The sequence below is a fragment of the Neomonachus schauinslandi genome, chromosome 10, assembly GCF_002201575.2.
Source record: "Neomonachus schauinslandi chromosome 10, ASM220157v2, whole genome shotgun sequence".
Taxonomy (NCBI): domain Eukaryota; kingdom Metazoa; phylum Chordata; class Mammalia; order Carnivora; family Phocidae; genus Neomonachus; species Neomonachus schauinslandi.
The window spans coordinates 133,196,443-133,215,791 of record NC_058412.1 but is presented as its reverse complement, the minus strand read 5'-3'; positions in this window follow the sequence as shown (position 1 = coordinate 133,215,791).

Sequence of the window (19,349 nt, the reverse complement as noted above, 5' to 3'; positions counted from 1 at the left end):
AAGCCCTGCCCCCACCGCCCCCTCCTTCCGCCACCCCCAAGGTTATTCATGAAAGAATTAAAAATGAGCCCAATGCGAAGGCAATCTGAGTAATAAATGTGTTGAGACAACTAGACAGCCAGTTGGAAAGAAGATAGAATTAATCCATTCCTCATCCCGAACACAAGAGTAACCCTGCATGGATCAGAGACACCGTACAAGGGTTAGAAGGAATTCCCTCTACCATGGGTGAATTTCTTTAAGCTGGGTAAAGGGAAAGACTTTTGATGAAAAATCAGGACTGATAGTTTGATACAAATTTTACAACGTTTTTTTATTAATTTAATTAAAAACTGTCTCATGGCAGAAAGCACCACATGCAAAGTCAAAGGACAAAGGGTAAAATTGCGAGAAATTCTCTGCAATATATATCAGAGACAAAGGATTAATATTGTTTAAAATACATAGAACAGGGATGCCTGGGTGGCTCAGTTGGTTAAGTGTCTGCCTTCAGCTCAGGTCATGATCTCAGGGTCCTGGGGCTGAGCCCTGTGTTGGGCTCCCTGCTCAGTGGAGAGCCTGCTTCTTCCTCTCCCTGCCACTCCCCCTGCTTGTGCTCTCTCTCTCTCTCTGCCAAATAAATAAATAAAATCATTAAAATATAAATAAGATAAAATAAAATACATAGGACATTAAAAAAAAAAAAAAAACAAGGAAAACAGACCAACAATACTATAGGAAAATGACCAAAAGACATAAACACACAAGTCACAAAAAGGGATATAAAATGGCCCTTTTCTTAAAAAATTTTTTATTGTTATGTTAATCACCATACATTACATCATTAGTTTTAGATGTAGTGTTCCATGATTCATTGTTTGTGCATAACACCCAGTGCTCCATGCAGAACGTGCCCTCTTTAATATCCATCACCAGGCTAACCCATCCTCCCATCCCTCTCCCCTCTAGAACCCTCAGTTTGTTTTTCAGAGTCCATCGTCTCTCATGGTTCGTCTACCCCTCCGATTTCCCCCCCTTCATTCTTCCCCTCCTATCTTTTTTTTTTCTTTTTCTTAACATATATTGCATTATTTGTTTCAGAGGTACAGATCTGAGATTCAACAGTCTTGCACAATTCACAGCACTTACCAGAGCACATACCCTCCCCAGTGTCTATCACCCAGTCACCCCATCCCTCCCACTCCATCCCCCACTCCAGCAACCCTCAGTTTGTTTCCTGAGATTAAGAATTCCTCATATCAGTGAGGTCATATGATACATATCTTTCTCTGATTGACTTATTTCGCTCAGCATAACACCCTCCAGTTCTATCCACGTCGTTGCAAATGGCAAAATTTCATTCCTTTTGATGGCTGCATAATATTCCATTGTGTATATATACCACCTCTTCTTTATCCATTCATCTGTCGATGGACATCTTGGCTCTTTCCACAGTTTGGCTATTGTGGACATTGCTGCTATAAACATCAGGGTGCACGTACCCCTTCGGATCCCTACATTTGTATCTTTGGGGTAAATACCCAGTAGTGCAATTGCTGGATCGTATGGTAGCTCTATTTTCAATTTAAATGGCCCTTTAATTATGAAACAGGCCTAATAAGGGAACGCCAATGTCAGCTCCATGGAGGTGCCGTTTCTCGCCCACTGGAATGGCCAAGGTCAAGAGCTCAGCCCCACCTCCATCGGCAAGCTTGGGAAAGGCCCTCACTTGCCTTGCAGGTGGGCGTGCAGCATGATAGGATCAGTGCTTATGGAGGAAAACAAGGCGAAATCACACAAAATCATATATGCACCTACCCCCAAACCAGCCACCTCGCTTCCAGAACTTACGCTAAAGACGTGCCTCCCGTTGTGTGGAAAAGAACCGACATTAGGTTGTTCTCACTTGGTTGTCGCCATTGCGGAATACCGCAAGCATCCCCAGAGCCCACACGCAGAACCAGAGTTGCAGAAACCAAGGCCCCTCCACCCCGTGGCGCATGACGCGGCTGTGGAAAAGTATGAGAGGGACCTCCGCGAACGAATACGGGGTGATTTCCAGGAGATGGTGCTCTCTCTAAACATCAGAGTGCGGAAGGGTGCAGGTAGTGCGTGTCCTGCCTTCTGTGTAAGGAAAGAGGAAATAAGAAAACATACAGAGAAAGAGACGCACAGAAAAGATAACCAGAAAACTATTAACTTGATCCCCAAGAGCACGGAGTCGGGGAAGGGGAGGGACTCAGGAGGGAGGCTCTTCACTTTCAGTCCAGTTGTGACATTTGGGAACATGGTGATGTCCAAAACATAAAAACATGTCCAAAAACACAAAATTAAATCATTAAGAATGGAGTGGGGGGAGAGGATCTAAGAGTGAAAGGGAACGAACGGACGAGCTCAAATGTATTTCAAATGAGCCCCATAACCAGCCTGAAAGAGGAAAAGAGAAAGGACAAGAAAGCAAGAACTAATCCTACTCACTCACACCCACCACGGTCCTGGGCAGCCCCGGGGTCCAGGGCTTGGGGCTGCACGGGTACTGAATGTATAACCCAGCACTTGAATAGACCTTTTTGGGGTGCTCTGAGCAACACAGCTGTGAAGTTGTTTGGGGTTATGAATTGAGCATATGAATAAGTGTGATTTGATTTTCCGGAGCCAGGATCCTCACCAGGGAAGAACGGGCATCAGATGGTTGGCATGGGAGATGCACGGCTGACGTGACGTTGGGCGTGCACGGGGCTTCAGAGAGTAACTTCTTGAAGGAAAGGACAGGACGCAGGACTGGGCGGTGGGGGCTTCAGACCATCTGTGGACTCGGTGACGACATCTCTGTCAGCCCGATGGAGGGTCTCTGAGCCAGGACTGCCTGGGGAGGTGTCCCATGCTGGGTTGCAATGGGCAGGCTTTTGTGGCACCACCTGCTCAGCCATTTGCTAGAAGCCTTCCAGACAGGACCTTGACTTCAGCTTGGAAGCTGAGGGAACTTGAGCTGACTGCTGGACATGCCACCCTACTTGGCCGCAGGTCTGACAGGCAAGCTTCTGGGTCTGCACGTGATTTCCAAGATGCATTTATATGTGGTGTGCGTGGTATGTTCACACTGCCATGTGTGTGTGTGTGTGTGTGTGTGTGTGTGTGTATACACAGGCAACTAAGTCTATATCTAAAAGTCAGGTATTTCTTAGCTCTGTCTACTAAAGAGGCCTAGAAACAGACACCCCATAGTGATGAGTGCCCCCTAGTACCCAGATCTGGGTTCCTAAAACCATTCTCCATGAAAAGGAACAGGCTCCTCAGAGAAACAGTTAATTCCAGGGCCAGGGCAAGGAAGGTTCTAGATCAGCCTCAAATAGCTTGTTATTCCACAAAGTCAGGATGTGCTAAGCAAAAATGATGCAGACATGTCAGAAGAACACAAAAGCAGCTTCAAGTGGCTCCCACTGGCTAAATCTGGGACAATTTAAACACCAAAATGATTAAGAACAGTAGTGAGTGATAAACCATTGGGTAAAAAACGGGAATTCATGAGTCCATACCAATGATAAGTAGATGAAGGAAGGAAGGAAAGAAGGAAGGAAGGAAGGAAGGAAGAAGGAGGAAAGTTCTTGCTTAAAGTAGAATTCCGATTGCAGACAGAGCTGTGGAAGGTGCTAGAGTGGGGAACATTTTGCAAACACAGTGGTGGAAACCGGTCAGGGCCCGGGTCCCTGATGGGACATTTGTCCCTGATGGACAAATGATGGGTCATTTGAGGATTTGTTGAGGAGCTGGATATTTGGTGGTCTTAAGAAAGAATTGTAATGATGCAGCCAAGGAATCCGACAGTATCTTGACCAGGTGACCAACAACCCAGCACAGGCTGGTCCCAGAGAGAACACGTCACCTCCTCGTGGACCAGCCTGAAGGCCTAACCTGACGTTAACCGAGTGGAAAACATCAGACCGATCCCCAAATAGGAACATTGTATTGTTTTTACAGAAGGGGATGGGGAAGAGGGACTATACTTTTCAAAAAAGTCTAAGCCATAATAAAGACATGGGAAGACTGCAGAACTATTCCAGGTTCCAGGAGGCTAGAGAGCCAAAACGATTAAATGCAAAACCCAGTCCTAAATTGGATCCTACACTGCCTAAAAAAATGCTATAAAGGGCGATGTCGGGCCGATTGTTCAAACTGGTATGCGGATGGAGGGTCGGATCAAAGAATTGCACTTGCCTTAACTTTCTTGACATTTGCCCCCTGCTCTGTGACTGGACAAGATGGCACTCCTTTTCTTAGGGAACACACACTGTAGGATGGCTCAGAAAAATCTACACGGATGTGTGTGGGGTGGGATATGGGGGGCGGGGGGAGACAGAGAGGAACGAGGAAGGAGAGAGAACACGTAATGATAAAGCACAGGGATAAAATGTTAATGGTCAGTAAATCCAAGTAAATGGTAAATGGCTGTTCTCTGTATGGTTTTTATTTTTTATTTCCAACTTTTTTGTAAAGTTGGAAGTTATTTCCAAATAAAAAAAATCTTTAACCATGAGCCCGGTGCCTCGTCCAGACAGTTTTGCCCTTGGGGTGCCCTGGTGCTCCACCCCTGGGGCCCGGCCTCTGGACCCCAACTCCTCCTCAGTGGAGCAAGATGCCCCTGAGGCCCTTTGTTGGCCAATGTCAGGGCTGAGGAACACAGAAGAGTCCACACTGTGCTGTGAAATCAGAGGGAAGGCAGGAGTCCCAGAACCCCGGGAGCCCCTGGGAATGGAGCTCAGGAGCACCCGAGCCTCTGTTGCTCAGCCCTTTCTCCCTTCTGGTCCCTGGGCCTGAAGGATAAGCCAGATGTGGGCCACTCACTGCCCTTCCACGTCTGTGTTCCCAAAGCTGACCCTTCTCCTGACTCCTCTCTGGAATCTGGTCGCACCCCAGCCCCCAAACACCCTGCAAGCGCAAACCACACACGGGCCATCTGCTGGCCCCTCTTCCCTTGCTTCTTGCAGTGTGGTCCTGGGACCCAGAAGCATCACACCCCGCCCCCCAGGAGCTGCTCCTGACATGCAGAATCTTGGGCCCCATCCCACACCTGCTGAGCCCAAATCTGCATTTTAACAAAACCTCCAGGGAAGTTGTGTGGGTGCACTCACACCTAAGAAACCCTGAGCTAACCCATTTAATTAAAAAAAAAAATCACATCCAGAAAATGAGGGCTAGGGTAGCCGTTCCTTTAAGTGTGTAAATCCCAGGGCGCCAGGGTGGCTCAGTTGGTTAAGCAACTGCCTTCGGCTCAGGTCATGATCCTGGAGTCCCGGGATCGAGTCCCGCATCGGGCTCCCTGCTCGGCAGGGAGTCTGCTTCTCCCTCTGACCCTCCCCCCTCTCATGTGCTCTCTCTCATTCTCGCTCTCTCAAATAAATAAATAAATCTTTAAAAAAAAAAAAAAAGTGTGTAAATCCCAGGGGCTGTAGGCTCTTTGGCCAGGCTGAGGACCAGGGCCCTACGTCTCCCCAGCAGGTGGCCATGCTGAAGGCCCCAGCACCCACCGTCTCACACCTGTAGGACAGTCCTGAGTGCTGCGGGACATCTGGCCACCCCCACCCCCCACCCCACCCCCGCGTCTGTGACCTGGATTCGGGGAGGAGTCACTCCACACGGGCTGGAAAGAAACCCTGCTCTCACTAACTAAAGCCAAGAGCACGAAGACGCTAGTTTACCACCAACAAAACAACCATCTGGAATTCGCAAGAAGCATCTGGAACGAAAGGGGCCCCCGGGCGATTCGAGCTGTTAATCTCGGTTGAATGTCCTTTGTGATCAAGAGAGTTTTGGTGGACCGTGAGGTCTTTTGTGGGGATTGGGAGGAGTGGTGCAGGCGGGAGCCGGGCCCACCGAGCTGCGTGCCTGGTTCTGGTTCTGGTTCTGCCACTGGCTAACCACACCGCCGTGGGCAAGTTACGTAACGACCCGGGCCTCAGTTTCCCTTTGTACAACAGGGATGCTAATACCATCTCCTCCATTTGTGGGGACTGAGGAAGTCAGAGTGTGCAGAGCACTTAGTACAGGAGGTGCCCAGTGCTTGCTGCTGGGTGGATAGTTCTGTGTCCCGCTGGTGGGGGGCAGAGGGGGCCACACTGCACTGGGGTCAGTGGGGGGCCCCCACCAGCCCAGGGTCTCCAGCAGGCCGCCTGATTACCTGCACTCGTAAAGCAGGAGTCACGGTACGTCCCCTGGGACTCTCCCCCCAAGCACAGCACCCTCACTGTTCCCACTTGCTAGCTGAGAAAACACCTGAACAAAGGAGCTTAGAGATCTCCAGAGATTAGACACCCCTTGGCCCCAGCTCCTGCCCTGGGATTCGGTGTTGAGCACAGATCATCAGGAGGCAGGTGACTTCCCTTGGGTTTGGGAAGATGAAGGTTGAGAGGGCAGCATGAGGGAAGGCTCAAGAGAGGCCAGGGAGCTGCCTGGTCTCCAGATCCGTCTCACAGATGCCCCCAGTGGGCACAGGCATGGGCCCCGGTTGCCTTTTCCAACCTACTTCTCAAAAGTGGGGGGACGCCGGGAGCTCCACCTTCAGGAAGAAAGCTGGCTCAGGTGACCCGTCAGGGCAGAGGAGCCCCAAGACCTTGGGCCCTTCCCCGCTGCACTGATTTCGTGACCACCTTCTGTTTCCTGGTGGAAATGAGAGTCAGACCCTCCACGTGGAAGCCACCCATGGGCCTGTCTCTGAGGTCAGCTGGTAGGACAGGGCGCAGGGTTGCCCCCAAGGGCCAGGGAGGAAAGGAGACACAGGGCTGCTAGAATCCTCTCCATGTCTCCAACCCCCAGGAAAATCTTCCAAGGGTGTGTGCATCTTGTGGGAGTAACAGCTCTCAGTGGAAGCCCAGGAAAGCCCAAAGCTCTTGTAGGACCCAGCACCATAAAGAGTAGAGGCCGCCGAGGCCTGGAGGACCCATAACCCAAGCTCATTATGGGGACAGACCAGAGGCGACCTCGATGAATCGCCTACCCCTCCCCACATTTGCGGACGCCGAGCAGAGAGTTTCGGACTCCCACTGAGTGTGCAAGGGGGTTTGGAGGCAATCTTTTTGAGGGTGCAAGGCGATGGCTGCTGATATTTGGACTCTAGTTCTATACCCACCCAGAAGCTGATGGCAATGTCTATAGACAAAGCAAATGAATAGACAAATGGCCTGGGGCGGGTGTTAGGGGGGAGCCCAGGTAGTCTGGTGACTTCTCTTATGGGGTTTGTTTCATTGTCACCAAGAATAAAGGGAAAGACACAATGCAAGATGCCGAGACCCCATTCATACCTCCAAAGCCAGGTTCAACGCTCCAAGACAGGTTTACCAGCTTTAGGTAAAACTGAGAGTTTGGGAGACAAAATGACCCCCCGAAAGTCAGCAGCAGGATCTGATGGGCTGAGTGTGGGGAGGTGCTTGCCAAAAGGTCGGTGTCAAGACAGAACTGAAGCTTATTTGCTTGATCTTGGGGACAAGCCTCTTAGTGAAGTGGCATTCCTGGGTCCCCAGAGCAAGACAGTCACCTTGCACCCTCACGGACCGAGAGGGCGACCTGGAGGTGTGTGGGGACCTGGGGGTCTGCAGCACCCCCTCCACCAGCTTCCATTTTCTGACAGTGCTCAGCGTGCCCTTGGAGAAAAATAAAAGGAAAGGGACCAGGAATGAAGGGGATGGAATGAATTACCCAGCACATCAGACACTTCGGATGAAGCCCACGACCTCGCAGAGTCTTGCATGAAATCTTACAAGTAATATAAACAGAGCGGCAGCCAAGCTCACCCCCAGAAATATTCGATAATAAAACACAGCTGACGGCACTGGTCTTTCCCAAGCAAAGCTTGTCATTCTCGCGGTTAGAAATGCTGACCGAGACAAAAACTGTAAAATGAAAGCCAGTTTTCTTCCCCCCACCCCCAAAGAGCGAGATTTTTTGTGAACTGCACACTAAATATTCATTGAAAATTGGAACGATCCATAAAAATAATTTAAGACAGAACTTCTTCTTGAGGTCACATGTTGACCAAGTATTCGTGAGAGACCTTGGTTAAGCCCGGCTAGGATAATCGCTTTGATTTGAAATCTGTATCTTGATTATTAAAATAATAATCCCTCCAGTCCCTCTTCTTGGCTCACCTGAGGGTAATGAAGCCAGAGACTTCGTAGCTGACCTGTGATGGAAGAGACACAGGGCTGGCAACGGTGGTTGGCTGGTCTTCTCAGGACTTTATAACAGTAAACTCTTACAATTGTTAATGTGCAGAGAAAGACGCAGATGTGGGAGATGAGAAACATCTGGACCCACAGCCCCATCTTCTTGCCTCAAAGCTTCCCACTCCCTGGGGCCCCAAAATGGCAGCAGGAATTTTGGCAACGAAAACAAAGCTGGGGGGTGGGGGGTGCAAGGAGGGAAGGAAGTGGAAAGGACCCGGTGCCATTCTGTGTCCTCAGGTTTTTTTCTCATGGGGAGACACATAAAATTCAAGGACACACATCCAGCGCAAAGTGTGGGCCGTTGCAGGAGGAAGAGCAGTGGGAACAGCGGTGGTGAGCGAGGCAGGCAGGGAGCAGGGAAGAGAGTAAATGAAGAAAGGCGGGGCTTTTCAGGGAGCAGGGAAAGCTGAGAGTTTGAAGCCCAGAAGACAGATTTTATTCAGATCTCTGCCCCTGAGATCCCAAAAGTAAATTTAAAGAAATTGACTCCATTAAAAAAAAAAAAAAAAAGCACATAAAGGAAAGGAATTTGGAGAAGCACAGGACAGGGAAGTCAGAAGCACTGACTGGGAGAATCGAAAGAAAGAGTCTCCCAGAGGAGGTGACATTCAGGCTGGGTTCTTGAGGGATGTGTAGGAGTTTTCCAGGGAGACCGAGCTCCAGGCACAGAGCTTCAAAGGCAGGAGAGAGCCCAGCCAGTGGCCTGAGAGCTCCAAGGACACTCAAATGTAAGGTGTCACACCTCCCTGACTTCTTTGAGTCTTGTCTTCCTGGCACAGCATTCCTGACACGGGGAACACTGCTCCCAGCCCCTCATGGCATCTTCTTCCTCCTCTCTCTTGTGCTTATCCCATCCCCCCTCTCAGTGGCTGGCCTGGGAGTGGCATTTCGTGAGGAAGCAGATGTTGGATTTGGGGAGTGAGGACAAGGAAGGGAATCATCTTTCTACTGTACTTGCTGGTGCCCTAGTCCCATCCTATGCCCTTTAGCCAAGCTTGCTTTGGGCTTAGCCGCCTTTCCTTGTTGGCTGGAGTAACCCAAGTGTTAACAGCCATCTAAAATCAGAGAGGAGGCCTCAGAACGGTGGATGGGGACTCATGGAAGGTGCCAGATTAGACTGCAGGTGCTCTGGGCTCAGGATGCTGCAGCTACATCTGCCTCCCAGGGCTGGGGTCTACCAGGGCCAGAAGGTCCTCCTCGGGGAAGGAGACACCGTGACATTCTCCAAGACAAGAATTCAATAGATCAGTGTGCCGACCATCTTCCCACTTAGCCACACCATGAAAATGCCCCCTCCCTTCCCTGAGAAAGGAACACTTCCCCTGGACGGTAACTGGGGTGATGGAGAACCACCGCCTTTTGTGGAAAAGAGTCTTGTTTCAAGCTGTGATAAATCAGAAGTTCTTAGCTGAACAACTACCTGCAATTCACAAGAAAACAAGAAGAGTTCTGTGTGTTTGTGGTGTGCGATTTATAAAATAGCTTCTGTTGTTAAAACAATGCTCAGAACTTCCCGCAGTGCTGGACGTGTTCCAGATCTCGATTGGGTGGTGGTCATGCAGGTGAACGCATTTGTCAAAAGTCAGGGAACTACAGGGTTAAAATGTGCCCGTTTAATTACATGTAAATTCACCTGGACTAAGGCAACGGTTTTAGAGGAAGAAGCGTTCTTCAGTGGCGCGTCCTCTTGGTTAAATACAACTGTGTCATCGCATTCAGCTTGGAGCACCTGTAGCCTGGGGTCACAGAGTGTCTCCCGCCTTTGGTGCCTCTTCTTGCCTGTGGTTTGCTGGTTACGTACTGATTCAATTATGCCAGGTGCTCAGAGAAACGGGACACAGAGGTGGCCCTGCAGATGGATGCTGTTATAGGCATGAGACAGAATGACAGGGCCATGAAGGGGGACACACTGTGACTTTAAAACAGTAATTGTCCTAGCAGCGAGGAGGGACTGTGATCACTTTTTTTTTTTTTTTTAATTCCATAGTTATTCCTGCTTTGCCTTCACTCAGGGGCGAGCAATGCAATAATAATGGGAAGTATTCAGACAGCAACTCGCCCCGTGCCGCCAGCTCGGTCACACGACACAGAGTGAGGCTGTCATCAAAGGCACAGGGTCTCCTCTGCTGCAGGCGGCATGGGCATCGGACAAGCCGTGCCCGGTGGGGATAACGTGGCCTCCAGCACAGCTGCCCCGCTTGGCTTCTTTATCTCTCCCCCTTTCTTGCGTCTCCTTTGTGAGAAAAGGCTCCGTGGCTGAAGAGCTCTCGGGGTAGGAGGTATGACTGCTTTCTCCTTTGGTTGGTGTTGAGCACCAGGAAGAGGCACAAGGGGATGGGTACCTGCCCTCCAAGGGCCCCAGCGTGATTACCTTCCGGCCACATTTCAAAGGGGTTAATCAAGCCAGACAGGCCTCCCTGCCTCCCCCCTCCCTCCATCCCTCCTTTTCTGCACAGGCTCAGGGAGTGCGGGAGGGGATCCATGGATGAGACGGTTTTGGTTCAATCAATAAAATACTGTTTAAGAAAATGAAGTTAAGTGCATTATCTTTCCATTACATGGTGAAGGCTAACCCAGACCCTGTCAGAAACACAGGTTCCTGAAGGTGACAGGTGTCCACAGTCAAGCTGCTGCATTGGAGAATAAACTCGGTCCCTTGAAACACAGCGTCCCGGGCAGGGGGAACAGCTTTTCAAATACATTTTTGAAGAAGGGATTCCAGAGTCCAGAATGAAAGCTCCTCTTTCCCTCGCACATCAGGGCCTGGGGGGGCCCCAATACCATCTCTGCCCCACGGCCCTTCCTGAGTCACCTGTGGCCGCCACTGGGGTCCCCACAGACCCCACCCTGTTAGAGACCCCATGGGTCTTGAGACATACATGGAGTTGTGAAGTAGGAGGACCCATGACTTCTGACTTGGGTCCTCAGACATTTATTGTGCACCTGCTGTGTGCCAAGCAATCAAAATAAGCAACACTCACCTCTGCCAGTCAGAGCTCCAAGACCCTTAAATGGATCCGCTCACTTAATCTTTACAACCACCCAGGGAGATGTGCCCGTGGTTCTCCCGCATGACAAAAGAGGAAACTGAGGCACATGAGTTAAGTCACCCGAAGTCACGACGGCCATAAGTGGAGGAGGCAAGATTCTGACTCCAACCATCTGGCCTCAGCGAAGAGGCCCGTAGGCTCTGGGCTCCACCAATAGGGACCAAAGCCCGAGGCCGGATTACGAGAAGGCCCAGATTCTGGCCGAGATAGGCCTGCCCACACGTCAGCCTCCGAAGCCTGGCGACAGGTACCCCGTCTCCATCCGGGGCCTGGACCAGAGAAGATGGCCCGTGGTGGACGCGCCCCTCGGGGCCCGGGCCGCCACGCCGAGGAAGGCCCGCCTCGAGGCCCAGTCCTCAAGCAGGGAGTTTGTTCTTCCATAAAAGGAAGCTGGATTTGCAGAAGGAGCCACATTTGGCTGGTGAAGTTCATCCAATCAAAAGTTGTACCCGAGTTGTTATAATTCAAACTCAGATGTCGATTTCAACCCCTATCTCACGACTATTTTGAGCCCAGGAAAGCCCACAAGCGTGTCTATTCTGAGCCAGCGACACAAAAAGATCCAGTTAGAAAAATGTTCAGAGAAACTTGGGAATTATAATTACTCCTACACCCGAGAGCATTCAACTGCTCTCATTTTATAAAGTGGCTTTGCAGAAATTGCATCTTAATGTTCTGCCCCAAAGGCAGTTGGGAACTGGGGAGGGGGGGAGACAATAGTTTTAATTGACAGAAGGCTCCCCCCACCCCAGAGGCTGAGGGAAGAAATGGGCCCAGGCACCCGGAAGCAAGCAGGTGTCCTGGGAAGATGCGCAGGGGGGCGCTATGGCAGCTTCGCAGAAAGGGGCTCCTGGTGGCAGGAGGGGGGGAGGGAATTAGGGGGAGCCCGAGGCTCAGCAGGAAAAAAGTATCAGCCTTATTTATAAATGACAATGTTGGCCTCCGTATAGTGGCTGTTTGACGTGATGGCCAGGACCATAGTAAGCCGTGGACATGTCTGAAGTCACGCCATTATCAGAACGGCCCCTCCAAATACGTTCTATTAGCATCTCCCTTCCGTAGCTGACAAAAGTAAGGCAGAGAGACATAATGACGTCCTCAAGTCACACAGCGGAGCACTGCAGTCAGGATTGGAACACAGGCTCTGGCTTCAGTCCTCCATTGCCTGTAAGTCTCAGACTGACTGTAGCAGGTGGAATGACGGCCCCCTGGACAGTGTGTCCTTGTCCTAGCCCCTGGAATCTGCCCATGTGGTCTTCTGTGGAAAAGTGAGGTGTTCGAGGATGTCAGTAAGCTTAGGATCTTGAGATGAGATTTTCCTGGATTACCTGAGTGGGCCCTAAGTGGGCCCTAAGTCCAACAAGTGTCCTTATAAGAGACAGAAGAGGAGAGACATAGAGAAGGGGAGAGACACAGGGGAGGGGAGAGACACAGGGGAGGGGAGAGACACAGGGAAGGGGAGGGACACAGGGAAGGGGAGAGACACAGGGGAGGGGAGGGACACAGGAGCGGGGAGAGACACAGGGGAGGGGAGAGACACAGGGAAAGGGAGAGACACAGGGAAAGAGAGAGACACAGGGAAAGGGAGAGACCATAGAAAGAGGTGGGGAGACTGGAGTGAGCAGCCACAGGCCAGGGAAGCTGGGGACCACCAGCAACTGTAAGACGCAAGGGTGCCCTCTCCCCTACAACCTCAAGGAGGGGTGTGGCCCTGCTGACACCTTGACCTGGGCCTTCTGGCCTCCAGAACTGCGAACAAATACATTTCTGTGGTTTTAGGCTCCCCAGTTTAGGGTCACTTGTTAGGACAGCCTCAGGAAATGAATGCATGAGCCCAAAAAGGTCACTACTCTATTAAAGATGAGGCCGCTGAGGCTTGGGGGCGCCGTGGCTGTGCGCACAGATGGTGGGTGGCCGAACAGAGACTCAGGCCACATCTGTCTTCACTCCAAACGCGGCCCTCCCGCCAGCCTGTGAGGTGTCCCTGGGAAGGCAGCCTCTCAGGGTCAGGGACCCCATCGGTCAGGGCTCTGGAGGCCCGACCACCGTGCAGCATGGGTTGGACAGAGGGTTCTGGGCCACCAGTCCTTTGGTGCTTGGATCTGCTTACACGCTCAAACTTCTAGGAACCCGAGGCAGCCCTTGCATCTTGAAGACGCTGTCTTTGGAAATTCTTGCTTGTGAGGGGCTCAAGCTGCCTTCCAAGGCTCCTAGTTATTCTGCTGGTGTTACTCTGAGCACGTCGGGGTGGAGGGACTCACGCAGTGTCTGGCGATCTGCCGCCTCACAAGACCTGAGCCGTGAGTGCCTCCCACCCTCGGATAGCTGCGGTCAGCAGTCAAGTTCCCCCGACGTGGTCTGACTCAAGGTGCGTTCTCCAGAGAGGGCTGGCTCCAGACCCAAGGAGACAGGACGTTCCTCCCTGTCTCTCAGGTCACCTTGCCTGGCACAGGGTTGCCCTTAAAAAGTTGGAGATAATCGGAATAGAGCGCCTGCGTGCCGGGTGCTCCCTCCAGGCCAGCCAGGCCTCTAAACCTTTTACGTGCCCCATCTCATCCCATCCTTACTGGACTCTCATAGTGCCATTAGTATTCCCATTTTACAGGAGAGGAGAGTAAGTCAGTCTCACCTGCGTAATAAACTTTAACTTTGCTCTGGTTACGAGGTCGGTGAACTTCCGAGCAAAGATCGCAACCGAACTCCGTAAGCGCAGCGGCTGAGCTCCCGGCCTCTCTTCCCTAAGATGCCCCCTGATGGCTTCAGCACTTGGCGGCGATCCTGCAGCCTCGGAACCCTTTCCCTGGGTAACCGGACAGAGCCCTCCCCAGGCCAGCCCCAGCGCACCCCCCGGGAACACCTGACCAGGATGGACGGGGTGTGGTCGGCGGACTGGCCTTCACTGAGTTGGGTTCCCTCGGTCTGACTCGGTCTGGGTTTACTTACATTGACTTAATCTGAGTCGACTTGAGAGGACATGAGTTGACGAATTGAGTAAAAGACAGTTGGGACTATTTCTGGGAAGCTTAAGAAAGTTCCTTTTGCTCCTCTGGGCCCACCCAGCGCCCATCCCTCCGACTGGGCTGGAGCTGGGGGAGGGGACAGACCGGCTCAGAAGTGACAGCCCCGGGAGCCCAGCCAGGCGCGCCCAGCACCGCAGACACCAAAGCGGGCAAAGTCAGCGGCATCAGTGCGAGGAGCCACGTTTCCGACTCTGCGCCAGGGCAACACACGGGCCATATGGGCACAGAGGGGAAAAGCAGAGGCAGGTACACGGAGCAAACCCCGAGCCCCGCCCCGCCCACGGGTCACGAACGCTGCTGTCTGCTCCAGACCTAAGTGGGAGAAAGGGAACCCAACACCCATGGCCTTGACCTACCAGAGCTTCCTGTGGGGGCCAACATGACTCCAGGGCCCATGAGAGTGACCACCCTCCAGGGTTTCATTCCCGACCTTGGTTCTAGAGGTTTCTTCCCTCCTTGGGAAAGGTGGGCTTAGAAGTTGACTTGCTGTGAGCAAGTGGCTTCAGCTCTGTGGGCCACTGGTTTCTCATCTCTGAACTGGGAACAACACTGTGGAGTGGAAAACACTCCATGGTGAGCGTTTAGCTCTGTGCTTGACATGCAGCGGGCACACGGTTGATGCTAGCTGCTGGGACAGCCCTGGGAGGACGAGGTGGTCAGCCCCCGCAGGGCCACCAGGGCAGGAGAGGAGGCATGAAGTCATGGATGAGGCCTCCTTCCACTTGCCACTGGCGGCCAACACGTCGGTTCCTTCTCTCACATTGCTAAAGGACCGTGCTGGCTACGTGGGTTGAGCTCAGTCTGCACATAATGCATTTCACTCGTGTGATCTCATGCGGTCACCTAACGACCCTGTTCTTACCTCCTGTCTACGGATGATGGAGCCCAGGCCCTGTGGCCAACTGTCCTGGTTTGCCTGGGATGCAAATGTCTTCCAGGTCGTGGGACTTTCAGTGCAACAACTGAAAACTGGGACAAGTGCGTCACCCTAGACCAGAAGCACTTCCCCAGCCACGGGATCAGCCCTTAGCAGCGTCAGCGAGCATCCAGACCCGGGGCAGGCTGTGTCTCCATGGGGTCCATTCTTGAGCGGAAGCAACTCAGCCAGATGTGGGATTTCTCCTTCCACCCGCCTTCCCGCAAACCCCTTGAAAAGTTACAGCCAGGTTTGTCCAAGGAGCGTCCTCAGCACGAATCCATCATGTTTCCCAGCAGCCCCACAGAGAAGATACCCCCCAGTCCCATTTCACAGCATGTGCAAACTGAAGCCCCCAGAGGTCGATAGGTTCCCTGGAGGCCTGTAACCACACAGGTCTGTACCCGCACACCCCCGGGAGTCTGGAGCAGACTTTGGAAATATTCAGAAGTATTTGTGGGAAAGAGGAGTACTGTCTCAGGTTTCATTTGGGGTATAAACACAGCAGGATCCTACACAATCATTTTGTAAAATTCCTAAACCCAACCCAAACCAAAACAAACAGTGAAGGAGACGCCAGTCTGCATCAGGGGACCTGTCTCATGAATGTTTGTGCTCACCTGAAGCTCCAACCGAAGCCCACAAGGGGCAGTGGGGAGGGGGGCGTAGAAAGGGGTGGTGGCCGGGGGGGGGATGGGGACCCTGTACAGACCCAGGGAAAGGAGCTGCTTCTCAGCCGAGCTGCACCCTGTGGGCTCACAGGCCCTGCGTCAAGGCCTTGAGAATGAAAATTGCCAACGCCCAGCCATGAGTGTTTGGGAGGGTGACCCGGCCAGCTGCTCTGTGGGGGACCGATCCCCACCCCCCTGGGCCACAGCCCACTGCCCTCAGACACTGCACCTTATTTGGCAGGACCCTGGAGCAAAGAAATTAAGCAAAAGTACTGATTCGTTCGGCAGGTGGTGCAGACATCTGTAAGCTGGCTTTGTCTGGGGCAGCAGGATCCAGGGTCTGGGTCCCAGGAAAGGGCAGCCAGGGGGCCCCAGAGATGTTTGCCAACTGGGCCCCGGGAGGGGAAAGTGCCGTCTCCTTCGTGGGTTCGGGGAGCCTAGGAAAGGCAGACCCGAAGGACCCAAATCGCTAGGGTAATAAATTGGGAAGAAGAGTGGTCATCAGCCCTGTTCCTGTTGACTGAGAGTGTATGACGTGTCAGCATTGGCCGAGTGTTTCCCGACATCCTCTCATTTATTCCCCACCACTGCCTCTGGGGAAGGGCAGTTCCAGCCAGTGGCCCCAGTTTGGAGGTGGCTGGACCCCCAGATTGAAGCCTCCATTCCTACTCCTTGCTTTGCTATTCAGAAGCTGGGGGCTCTGCATCGAGTGGGGACATCCCCAGGCTGGTGGGGGGGGGGAGGGGAAGGGGCTGCCAGGCTTCTGACTCTGACGCTGGCTACCCAGGTGGTCTCAGAGGCCCCTCATTGCCCTGAGCCTCATGTCCTCATCTGGGACTCCAGCCCCATGTATAGACGGTTTGGTTGGTGTGGACTTACTTCAGCCCCAGAGTTTCAAGGAGCCCAGAGGCTAAAGTGCCCCCAGCAAGAGCCCTAAGACTGGTATACCCTGAGGCCATCCAAGTGGGGTTCTCAGTGGATCCACCCAAGATGCTGGCAGGGCTGAGCAATCACAAATCCCAAAGAACCCTGGGCTTCCTGGACACCCCTGGGTGTGGGGTGTCCCGAGCGGGCCTCCTCCTAGCCCCACCTGGCACCCCCAATCAGCTCCTGTCTCAGGGCTCCCACATGCTTCTATCAGAAGGGATCGCTGAGGTGAGGGGCGTATGTAGGCTTTGGGGTCAGGCCGAGTCCTGCTCTGTACCCATCAGGGTGGGACCTGGCATTCCGGGAGCTCTCTGAGCCCACAGCCCTATTTGTGAGGCAGCTGCTTTCAGGCCAGCTCGGCGTGGGGGGGGCGCAGAGGGGTCGGGGGCCGGGGTCAGCAGACCCCATGGCACGCCCAAGGCCACCACACTGACGTCATTCAGCACTGCCGTCAAGGGGTCAGTGGCGGCCAAGGTGAGGGGAAGCGCTGCCCCCAGCAGCCGAGTGAGGGCTCGGGGAGGCAGCGTCCCCAGGAGCCGGAGTGCAGGGTGGGGAGCGAGGCGGGCACAGGGTGGGAGAGGCACCCAGGAGGCCTGGCCGTGTGGGCACTCTCAGGGTCCCCTCGGAGCTGCCCAGCCGGGGTGGCAGGGGAGGCACTTACCCATCTGCCCCTGTGCCCCATGGGTCAAAAATCGCCATAGGCATCACTGCCTCCAGTCCGGCTGGTACCCATGTGTGTGCCCAGTGGGCAGCAAGCCCCAGGGCAGGCAGGAAGAGGGTGGCAGTGGGGACAGGAGCTGTTAGATGGACGGTCAGGTCAGAACGGCATCCTCAGGAGTCGGAGGTGGGCTGGTCTAAGGCTGCAGTAAAGAACGGGGGAGTTGTACCCAACAAGAGGGAGAGAGGATGGTGTAGAAAGGGCAAGCCAGAGGGAGGGCTGAGATGTCTCAGGGACCCCCCCCCACCTGCTGCATTTCCTGGCTCTGGACAGGGATGGACTGAGCGCACGGTACCCCAAACCTTCAGTGGACAAGTCTGGCTCAGCGACAGCATTTATGAGGCGGGGTACAACATGCAAATATGGGGCCCTCTATTCCGAGATTGTTAAGAACTTCAGGATGTCAACAACAGCGCATTAAACCAGGCAGGGGCCCTTTGAAACACGGTGCCCTGGGCACCTGCCCAGGTTGTAGACCTATGAAGCCAGCCCGGGGCAGACGTTGCCAAGGCTTAGTCAGGAAGGTTGTGCAAGTGTCTACGCTGCTGGTAAATGGCCAGATTGGGATGTGGATTCAGTTCTGTTCCGCCCCGAAGTCTGTGCTCCAAATCCAGACTGGGTTCCGGGCCCACAGAAGATACAAAGGACTCATGCGTGTAGGAGATTCCGGCTGCGGGGCACAATCCCACGGGCTACACCCAGCCTGGCACACTTTGGCGCGTGTGCGTGCCGCGTGCTGCCCAACATCCCCTCCCACCGTTTCTACTAAGAGCGCCCCACTCTCCGGCGGTACGCCTCCTCCCTCCCTCCCTCCCCACCCACCGGGTTTGGGTGGGGCTGATCTCACCCCTAAGGCCCTGAGAAGACACATGACCCAGGCCTAGCCAATCAGGGCTTTCCATCCCACCCGGCTCCCTGACTATGGTGATTGGTTCAGTGATGGGCATGTGACCCCAGCCCAGCCAATGAGAGGCAGCCACAGACGTTGTGAAGAAGATTTGGGAAAGAGATGTATTCTCTCTACTGGGGATGCTAAGCTGAGGGAATGTAGGCTGGAAGCTCCTGGAAGTCATGGCATGAGAAGCCCTTGCTGAGACTGGAAGCTCCATGAACAAAAGCGTAGTCAAAGGACGGAGAGAGAGACAACTGCTTGTGGCACTGTCAGATCCCCTGGATCTAGCTGTGCCTGAAGCTACCAGATCTCTGAACTTTTCTACCTAAGCCAGTTTGAGTTGAACTTGGTTCAGTGACCCAGAAGAATAATAGGAACAGGGCTCCGGGCAGCTTGAGAGCGGGGAACATAGCTTGGCTATGAGGAGCTTCCCATGCCTATGAGCCCTGAAGTCTTCCTGAGACATCCCCCTGGCTTCCTGATGGTTCATCTACCCGCCGAAGAATATCAGTATAAAGCACCAGACGGAGGCATGTGGTTTCTGTAGGGTGGAGATGGCCTTCCTTCCTGACCCTTTTACAGGAGTTGCTCTGGGGGTGCATCATGGGCTGAATGAAAGGAAGCTAATGGCCAGGATTAAGCTAATGCCAACCATTCACAGTTCTTACCCCAGAGTGCCGGGAAAACCTGGGATCTTTTGGGCAAGAGGGATGTGTCAGAGGAGGAGATGCTTGGAGCCCAGAGGGAAGATTCTCTGATGCAGACGGCTGGTCCCCCCAGGGCTGTGACAGATCTCCATGGCATTTTTAGGCATGAGCCCAACCTGGGAGTCACAGCGAGGTGTGCCAGCTCCCGGCTGACAGAGAGGATCCATGGACGGGGGCAACTGGGGAAGGCTTGGAAGGCAGTGGACAGGTGGGAACTGGCAGGGGGGCCTCAAGGTGAGCAGTCGTGGCTGAG